General features: G+C 37.8%; 1 pseudogene; it reads left to right on the forward strand.

Moving 5' to 3' along the window:
- Nucleotides 1–2,983: 2,983 nt before the first annotated feature.
- LOC120789364 lies at nucleotides 2,984–10,816 on the forward strand (annotated as a pseudogene).
- The last annotated feature ends 303 nt before the right edge of the window (nucleotides 10,817–11,119 follow it).

Raw genomic sequence — 11,119 nt, forward strand, 5'->3', positions numbered from 1 at the left:
CTTCTGAGGGAAATATTGTAGTTTTTACTGCGCTACAATTATTTGTATGCTATTTTTACAAGATAATTTACACATTAAGATGATATTTTATACAGAATATATGAAATTTTTATAAAATATGATGCTTTGTTATAGAACTACCCAAGAGAATAAACAAATAGGTAGAGCTGAAACAACCTGTTGATTAATTGACTAACGGAAAATAGGTTTAGACTGTTGGTTTGAACAAAACAAGGAGTGTCAAGGTTTCACTTTTGTGACAGCATTTCTTTCTACTTTCTGAATGCTTTCAAAGCAAACAATTAAATCAACAAAATACTAAGCAGATTAATCCATGATGAGAAATTCATTAGTCACAGTACTATAAGAAACGATTAAAAATTAGCTACAGCTCAACCGACTACAACGTTAAAATCCTGCTTTTATATTAATGCACAAGTAATAGTAATGTAATGATGCAGTCACAGGGGAAAGCATTGAGAACTTTTACACTGCAATGTACTGGCGACCTGCCAAGGATGTAGCCTACCCCGCCTCTCACCCATGGGTGTATATCACTGTTGCCAAACATCAGCATCATCACCAGCACAATCATCATTATTACCATCTTGATATTTTGAATCAGAAAGCTACTTAACAGGTTGTGTAACTGTAACCCAATCGGCCCTTCTCACTATACTTATAATACTACTACTACTACTACTACTACTACTAATAATAATAATAATAATAATAATACTAAACCTAATTAGCTGTATTTATTAAATGCCATTACTCAGGTGCTACATTGAGTATGTAAAACCGGGGCTTCTTTTTCTGAAGGTCGGTCTACTTAATACTCCAAACACATGCTGATAGGCTACTGTCTATATTACAAGATGAAAACAATATATTGTCTATCTGGTTTGATGGATGAAGAATAGATGGGATGAAAGAGTAGACTAGTCAATGTGATACATCACTACGAATGTGATTTGCTCACACATTCAAGACGTAGATTATGTGTAAAAATTATGTGATTAAATGAATGAAAATGTCAGGAGTGCTGATCAGCAGCAAAGGAAAGGTGGACCCATAGGCAGACACACAGGCAGGTATATCTTAATAAAGAAAATCCAGGCTTACAGGAAGACGGGATGAAAAACTGGAATTCAGGCAGGCAGGCAAACAGACAAACAGGCAGACAGGCAAACAGGCAGGAACAGAATACTTCTCTCAAGGAACACAGGAGAACGTAACCAAGAACAAAAACAGACAATCCAACAAAGAGTCAGGGGAACACAGAGAATATATACACAAGGAAAAGGTAACTGGGAAAAGGTGAAACTAATCAGGGCAGGGCATGCAATCAAACAGGCGGGAAACACACAAGGGCAGGAAGTAACCATAGCACAAAAGAAAGGTGATTTCAAAATATAACAGGAAACACTAAACACAGTCCAATCAGGAAGACACTAGGGGGGCAGATCATGACAGAACAGTGTGTTTGCATACTGATACATGTCATTTTCTTTCTTATTTACCTGAACTTAGACTTTTAAAAAGGTTACAGACCTTTGAGTGAAGTAATATGTCACTGTGGAAATCAGAGAACTGCAGATTGTGGTCCATGAGTGGCAAACCCTAATCTTATTACTTAAATTCAGTCCTAACACCTATAATTATTAGCCCCCAACATGGATGTTAATAAACTCAATGGGGGATAATCAAACATATACAGTGGGGTCCTGATCACTTACAGATTCAAGTGAAAGGGGTCTCAGACATTTAGACCCCACTGTACATAAATGTGTTTCACACAATGTATGCATTTGCCAAATTTTTTTATCATATGCATCCCAAAATTTATATTTCACAACGTATCTAATTGATTGAAACTGTTCTCAAAGTTTGTCAAATATGAAAACATACAGATTTTCACATACCCTCATCTTTCCTTGTCCCTCCTTTACCACGGTTTTTGCAGTGATCTTAACAGCAGACCTCACACACCTCACACACATCACCTGGTGATTTGTCCGCTGGAAACACTGTCATAAATTGACTTTTATGCAGTTTTAAGCCATATTTTTATGTTATACTTTTTAGATCTTGAGTGTTTTTAACTGTATCTTTTAACTGAATCAAGGGTTTTAGTCATCGGACAGCTGGATTTTAAGTTATGAGTGAGTCAAGCTGAGGATATGTGAGTGGCAGCTCAGCTTGTAGCCACTCCCTGAACATCACAGAAACACTGACTTTTAACATTTGACTGTTCTTTTTCAGTTTTTTTTACCAGTTTAATTACTGTTTTCATTATTTTTGAGTGGAAGAGACCTCTATGGAAACCTCCTCCTTCTTTATGACTATGCTGTTTTTGTAAGTTATTGTGGTCTGAATTCAGCTATTAATGGCTATGTGCATGGACTTTGAACTTCAGTACTCACAGTTAAAGGAGGATTTCCACTGCCTGAAGTCAAAGCTTTGAAAAAAAGATCAGCTGATCAAAAAGCTTCATCTCTGTAGCTGCTGCCCAGGCGAAGCATATCTCCTATTTACGGTCCTCTAGTCTTGCTGTCCTGGAGGCCCAATCACCGTCCTCCCTTTTGTAACTGTTGGTCTTGGCTTCTGCGGCTACGCTTCCCTGGTTGACCTTGATATATGCCAGCACTGTGCTGGTCTGTCCAGAGGGTCCAACAGCCGATTTAAGTGGCCATTTCTGTACAAAAGCTGGATGCAGGGGAACCGGGCACCACCACCACTGCTGCTGCACTTACAACACTGATGTCACCACTTTAACCGGAAGTTAACTAGGCTCCTAGCCCTGGTTCATAGCTGCACTCTTAAGCTATCCCAGCCGCTCTGGACAAAGGTGTTATGCCATGGTTTAAGGAAAGATCTGGTTGGGGAGGTTGTTTCTCCACCTGTAAAGCTCTCTAACCACTGCGCACTCCTGAGAGATGAGGCTCTGGTTCATCCTGACGATGCCACTGCAGTACCAGCTATGACTCCTCCCATCCCTGCTGTGTCTCCTCCACCTGTGGCCAGCACTGGTCAGGCAATTCATCACTCAACCATGAGGAATAACTGCCTTAGGATGATGCAGGAGGCCATTATATCTGCACCCACTACATTAATTATTGAAGAAACCGTAACCATGGATATCCATTTCATAAATGCCACTATACACTGTTTCCCTGGTGCCACAGTTCACAACATTTTAGATAAACTCGTGGACCTACTGGCCTTACCCCCAACCTCCATTAAAAGAACAGTGCTCCATGAAGTGGACCAATGAGATGATGACAGAGTTTTTAAGCACAAGTCAAAAAAGCGTGACATTTAACGTAGCATGTATCAGGGCCAACTCACATTCATTGTCATACTCCTGAATTGTTTTTTTACTTTGGGTCTTAATCTTAATGCTCAGTGCATTATTGACTTATTCGTGTCTGACCACAAGTGTATTATTTTTGATACTTCAGTGCTGACACCCAATCCATCAAATGCTCCTTCTATACTCCTTTAATAACTTCTGGTTGTCAACCCTAGATTTTATGGCCCCACTTAAAAAAAATCTATTGTCATTGTTAACGCATCCCCTTGGATGAACAGCGACATATGCCCACTTAAAGGAGAGAGTAGAAAGGTTGAGCATAAGTGGAAAAACACTAAATTGCAGGTACATTTTATTCACATGAAGGAATTACTTTCATCTTTTAATAAGAAAATGAAAGAGGAACGAACTGGTCATTTTTCTAACTTGATTGATTGCAATAAAAAAAATCCCAGATCTGTGTTCAGCACTATCAATAGTTTGGTGAACCCTGACCCTCCCCCTGTACTGGTCTTTTCAAATAATGATTGTGCAATTTTTTTATAATTTTTTGTGGACAAGGCCATCGATATAAAGTCTAAAATATTGCGTCCTTCTACTCCAGGGGTTGACTGTCCGGCCCATGTTCCTTTATTGAGCCAGTTTAGCCCATTATCATTGGAAGAACTCACAGCCATTGTCTCCCAAAAGTGCCCCTCATCTAGCTTTCTTGACATTGTTCCAACATCTCTTTTTAAACCTGTTTTTAGTTCCTTGGGACCATAAGTAGTCTCTATTGTAAATAGCTCTTTTAGCACTGGTTGTGTGACTGTTTTAAGCATGCTTTTATTCAGCCACTCCTAAAAAAGCCAAACCTTGACCCATTGCTTCCCAGTAACTACCAATCTATATCCAAACTTCCTTGTATTTCTTCCTCTGAAAGTAGAAATAGTACATTGGAATTAAACTGAACCTCAGACTTTGATATATTTGGTTCATATTGTTATTTGGCATGGCTTTCCACTAATGTATAATTAGTAGAAGGATGTTAAGGTGTATTCCTTGCACCAACTAACCTTTTTGTGTTTAACAGGCCACCTCCACTTACCACTTTCTTGTTCATGCTCAACACCAATCCTTGTGGCATCGCATTTCTTGCTCTATTGTCATACTTAGTTGCTCATCATACCCTCATCCTGTCGTCTCTCTGTCTTGACATCATTCTGTGCCTTAGTTTCTTCTGTGCACTTGGTTGGCTTTTGCTCCATGTTCTGTTCAGTGGCCAACAAACCTCCCCTCCATCTGTCCTTCCATCTTTAATTGCTTCTTGAAATTCCTGCTCTGCCTCCACTTCCTCCATCTCTCTTGTCTCACTGTCTCCCCCCTCTATCCAGGGTTTTCAGGATCCAATATCAATCTCCATCCTGTGCTCTCTTTTTTCCTGTTCATTTTCCTCCTCTTCTTCTTCTTCTTCTCCTCCCACTGCCTCATTGTACTCCTCTGCCCTCTCCTTTCTTTATTCCCTTTCAGGACTCCAAGCTTTCAATGTAGCAAATGAAAACATCAGGGGTATATGGTATCCAACATATTAGAACTTCCAAAACAATGAAAGAAATCCTAAAATGTAATTGATAATGCACTGGACATTCATTAAAATATGGTGCATGCAGTATTTTGCATCTAATGTTCGGAACCGTATCAGGAAAGATATAAAGTTAATGTACTGACGTTGTTTAAAGATAAATACATACCCTCTAACAATCCTTCAAAGAGATATTGTTTTCAAATATGGCATGTTCAGTCGCAGGCAAGTCAAATTGGCGCTGAAGCTGGGCAGTCCATTTATTGCCACCAGGTTTATGTTTTGCCCACATGAAGAGGGGGATATACCCAAGAGCCTTGAGTTTCTCAAGCTAAAACAGAGATAAGAGTATTAGTAAACAGATTATAGGATTAACAGATTAGCAGTTATAAAAGACTATGAATGATACACTAAGAAATCATGTTATAAGATTAACCAGCAAATTTTCAAAAGTATATAAAATCAGCTCTAATAGATTTTCTAAAGTTATGAAAAGGGATAAGCCTACATACAGTAGACATATTGCACAATACTGATTTTAATCGATTAATCTGTGAATAAACCAATATTGCTCTAGTGATTTTTTCTTCATTTAGTGAATTCCACAAATGCAAAATAAAATAAGTTGGCTGCTTGATCACTGAAAGGTTAACAGAACTAGGTGAAGTACCCGAACCTGTGTATTTCCTCGTATATTTCAGTAACATGAAAATGTGTCAAAAGTATGTCAGTGTGTCTGTAAAGATACAAATAAGTCTTTCTGGGTAATCTTCTTGGGGACTTCATTCTTTAGTCCTTATAAAACCTGTTACCCTGTTGTAATTTGTACATCACATTAATGTACATCACAGTGTAGGGTACATGTAATTACCTTACAGCAATAATTGATCCTTAAATGGTAACTTAAATGTAAGGTACACATAACAAATGTATTTCCTTTGTCTTTGTTATTGTTTTTATGACTTACAAGTTTAATCACTCTCCTGAAATTTGCCTATGCGGGCTGTTTGACGAGCTTTGAGGGACAATAGCGTTCCAGACTAAAACAGTTAAGAAAGACACAATCAATAAATCATAAGTTGTCATTAACAAGCCATGGATGTGATTTTATTTGAATCCAACATAATTTATGATAAACGTTATAGTAATAGATGCCTAGAATTCACTTAATCAAATATCCATTTAAGCCATTGATATTTAGGTAGAAAGTTAAGAATGATTTTATGTTACGTGTTTTATTAAGCAAAACGTAAATACAAAATCGTCCATTATCTCACAAATATAAAATGCAAAATAAGGAACACACTATAACATAATCAATAGACCACCTAGGGCATTATGTCTGAGCCATCCTAAACATACCTAATCATGTCAAAGTGTTGTCATTACCATGTGTTTTGGATTTTTTTTTTTTTTTAAATATACAGATCTCAAGTAACCGGTGGCATGTTCTAATATACTCAAACAAGGAATCAGTGATGGCCACACTCATAATGGATCTATAACATTGCACAAAAACAGTATATAAAAATACATGTTAACAAGTCAATCAATTGGGTTAAACCTATACATTGTGAAGACAATTTACAAATAATTTATTTTTAGATCTAAGTTGACTATTACATCAATAAAAAGAGATGTTAAAGGAAAACAATGCCATGGGTTATTGCACATTTTTACCTTGGTGCATCTCCTATTTGCATGGTTCATCTCTGTGCAGTGGGGGCACTAGCAGTAGGTAGAACTGTGCATTGTTACTATTAAAACAAAAGCAATGGTTACTGGCATTGCATAAAAGTTCTAATATGTGAATGTTACCTAAATGACCTTAAATTATCTGGATTCTTTCAGTAACTTAAAGGGACCATTTGTATTTTAAAAGTTTTGCATCATTTACCTCACTTTAATCTGTCAGTGAAAAACAAAATACTTTTTTGTTATTTTGGCATACCGCAAACCTTTTTCTGCATCATACGCTTGACTGTCCTATCCGGAAAACTGACCTGAGTGAAGCTCAAACTAGCACCCAATAAATCTAAGCCCCGAGAGCCCTCTAAATTCACTTTAACACCCCACTGAGAACAGAACCTGACCAGAATTAAACGTCTGTTCACTGTAAGCTTACAGCTGCTGTCATCAGCTAAGTCTAACATTCACCATAAACACAGACACAAACTATGAATAAACTATTACTTAAATGGGTGGGCTGCAGGCAGGTTTGTGATAGCAGTTTTTACGTAGTACACAACACTTACACTGATATTAAACTAAAACCCAATTCTTTGATTTACTAATGTCATCCATCAGGCCCATAAATGGTTAGCAAAAATTAACCAATGTTAATGCTTTTTCATTAAGACCAACCATAAGAAATGACATATCCTAGATCATAGACATTAACAAAACAAAGCAACATGTGAGGGAATATCTCCTGGACGTGCTGACATGCTGAGGTAAGCGTATTGTGTCAGCTTATTGTTGAGTTTGTATGATTTTCTTTTCTTCGTTACAGCGGCTAATTAACCACTGTACATTTAAGCCTACATTAGTTCTGCTTAAGCACCCTTAGCGATTTTCTCGCTTCTCAGTTGTATACAAGCTATTTAGATTAGTTACTTTAACTAATTGCTCCAATCCAAAAGCTGTATTAGTAAATGATCTAATATCAGATCATCATATTGATATATTTAGTCTCACTGAATCCTGTGTCATGATGAATATGTTAGCCTAAATTAATCCAATCCCCCCAGTCATATTAATACTCACATTCCTTGAGTAACCGGCCGAGGAGGTGGAGTTGCAGCCATTTTCAACTCAAGCCTAATAATCAACCTTAAACCTAAACTCAGTTATAACTCATTCATATAACTCAAGTTGATTCTATTTGTTATAGTGTACTGCGCTCGTAGCCCATACTCTGAATTTTTATCTGAATTGAGTTTTTATTAAGTTTAGTCCTTAGTACAGATAAAGTAATTATATTAGGTGATTTCACTATGATATGGCTGTTAATAATGATTGCCTTAAAACTGCATTTATCTCATTATTAGACTCAATTGGCTTCGGTCAGGGTGTAAATAAACCCACTCACTGTTTTAACCACACACTCAACCTTGTTCTGACTTACAGCATCAAAATTGAACATTTAATAGTCTTTCCACAGAATCCACTTTTATCAGACCATTGTTTGGTAACTTTTGAATTCCTGTTACTGGAGTACACACTATTAGGCAGAAATGTCTTTTCTAGATGTCTGATAGTGCTGTAGCTAAATTTAAGGAACTGATTCCATCAGCACTTAATTCACTGCCATGTCTCAATATAACAAAGGATTCCTATGCTAACTTGAGTCCCTCCCAAATCGATCATCTTGTTGATAGTGCCTGGTTCTTAGTCTTAAACGTCAATCCTGGAAAACTCTAAAGCCGATTCTATTTCATATAGTGTACCACGCTCCTGGCCCATACTCTGAATTTTTATCTGAATTCTCAAAGTTTTTATCAAGTTTAGTCCCTGGTACAGATAAAGTAATTATAGTAGGTGATTTCAATATTCATGTGGACATTGATAACGATAGCCTTAGCTCTACGTTTATCTCATTATTAGACTCAATTGGCTTCGCTCAGGGTGTAAATAAACCCACTCACTGTTTTAACCACACCCTGGATCTCAGTCTGACTTATGGCATCGAAATTGAACAGTTAATAGTCTTTCCACATAATCCTCTTTTATCGGACCATTGTTGGGTAACTTTTGAATTCCTATTGCTGGACTACACACCCTTAGGCAGAAATGTCGTTGCTAGATGTCTATCTGATAGTGCTGTAGCTCAGTTTATGGAAATGATTAAATCAGAACTTAATTCACTGCCATGTTACAATAAAACCACAAATCCCTCCAAATTGATCATCTTATTGATAGTGCTGCAGGCTCAATGAGAATGACACTCGATCTATTGCCCCTCTAAAAAAGAAGATAATAAACAAAGGAGGTTAGCTCCATGGTTTAACTCCCAAACCCGCATATTAAAACAAATTACACAAAAACTTGAAAGGATATGGCGTTCTACCAAACCTGAAGAATCCGGCTTAGCCTGGCATGATGCCAGAGCAGCCTATTACTCATCTTTAATAGAGGAAAATAAAAATAACCCTAGTTTGCTTTTCAGCATTGTAACCAGGCTGAAAGAGAGGCATAGCACCATTGATCTATGTATTCCTATAGCTCTCAGGAGTGACGATTTCATGAGCCTCTTTGATGATAAAATTCTAGTTATTAGAGTGATATATATATATATATATATATATATATATATATATATATATGACAAAATTCATCACCTCCTGCCCTCAACTGGCATAGTTTTATCTTCAAACACAGGAACCTTAGAACCTTAGAATCAGCGGTAAAACCTGTGTATATGTAGACAGTTTCTCTCCTATTGACCTTCGCCAACTAACTTCAACAATGTCTTCATCTAAACCATCAACCTGTCTCTTAGACCCCATTCCAACTAGGCTGCTTAAGGAGGTTTTACCCCTAGTTAGCACTTTTTTACTAGATATAATCAATCTGTCTTTATTACCAGGCTATGTACCACAGTCCTTTAAAACAGCTGTAATTAAACCTCTTCTTAAAAAGCCTACTTTTGATCCATAAGTTTTATCAAACTATAGACCCATATATAACCTTCCCTTTCTCTCTAAGATCCTTGAGAAAGTTGTTGCCAACCAGTTGTGTGACTTTTTACATAATGATAGTTTATTTGAGGATTTTCAGTCAAGATTTAGAGTGCATCATAGCACAGAGACAACACTGGTGAAAGACCCTCTCATTGCATTAATTCAATTCAATTCAATTTAATTTATATAGCGCCAAATCATAACAGAGGTTATCTCAGGGCACTGTACAAGTACAGACTTGTCTTTGTACTTGTCTTGTTATATCTTAGGGTTGCATTTGATACCATTGACCATCATATCCTATTACAGAGACTGGAACATTTAATTGGCTTTAAAGGAACCACTCTAAACTGGTTTAAGTCCTATTTATCAGATCGATTTCAGTTTGTGCACGTTAACAATAAATACTCCATATACTCAAAAGTTAGTCATGGAGGTCCACAAGGTTCTGTGCTTGGACCAGTTCTATTCAACTTATATATGATTCCTTCAGGCAATATTATTAGGAAACACTCCATAAACTTCTATTGTTATGCAGATGACACCCAATTGTATTTGGCAATGAAGCCTGATGAAAGCAATCAGTTAGCTAAACTTCAAGCATGTTAAACTCAGACAAAACTGAAGTTATTGTACTTGGCCCCCAACACCTCAGAAACACACTATCTAATGATATCGTTACTCTAGATGGCATTGCCCTGGTCTCCGGCACCACTGTTAGTAATCTCAGAGTTCTCTTTGATCAGGATATGTCCATTAACTCCCACATAAACAAAATTCAAGGACTGCCTCTTTCACCTACGTAACATTGCAAAAAATCATGCTTCTGTTACTTCTAGGTCCAAAGAAATCTTTAAATACTCTCCAGCTGATCCGGAATGCTGCAGCTCGAGTACTGACAGGAACTAGGAAAAGAGATCAAATTTCTCGTGTGTTAGCTTCTCTGCATTGTCTCCCTGTAAAATCCAGATTAGAATTTAAAATCCTCCTCCTCACCTACAAGCCCTTAAAGGTCAGGCACCGTCATATCTGAAGGAGCACATAGTAACCTATTGCTCCAGTAGAACACTGTGCTCCCAGAATGCAGGCTTACATGTTGTTCCTAGAGTCTCCAAAAGTAGAATGGGAGGCAGAGCTTTCAGTTATCAGGTTCCTCTACTGTAGAACCATCCTCCAGTTTTGGTCCGGGAGGCAGACACCCTCTCCATGTTGAAGAGAAGGCTTAAAACTTTCCTTTTTGATAAAGCTTATAGTTAGGGCTGGCTCAGGCTTGGCTTGAATCACCTCCTAGTTATGCTGCTATAGGCCTAGACTGCCGGGGGACTTCCCATTATGCACCGAACTCCTTTCTCCTCCTTTTCCCTCTCCATCTGTACACATTCATATCCCAGCAATGCTAGTTACAAACTTGACTTCTTCTCTCTCCCGTAATTTTGTGCTTTCTTGTCTCTCTCCTCTCCCCTCCTGTCACTTTCTGCAGGTCTTTCTGCCCCTGGTGATGCAGACTCTGGATCTGTGACTCCAAACTACCCACTGCCCCGATGATCCTGCTCAACACCC

The sequence above is a fragment of the Xiphias gladius genome, chromosome 4, assembly GCF_016859285.1.
Source record: "Xiphias gladius isolate SHS-SW01 ecotype Sanya breed wild chromosome 4, ASM1685928v1, whole genome shotgun sequence".
Classification (NCBI taxonomy): domain Eukaryota; kingdom Metazoa; phylum Chordata; class Actinopteri; order Istiophoriformes; family Xiphiidae; genus Xiphias; species Xiphias gladius.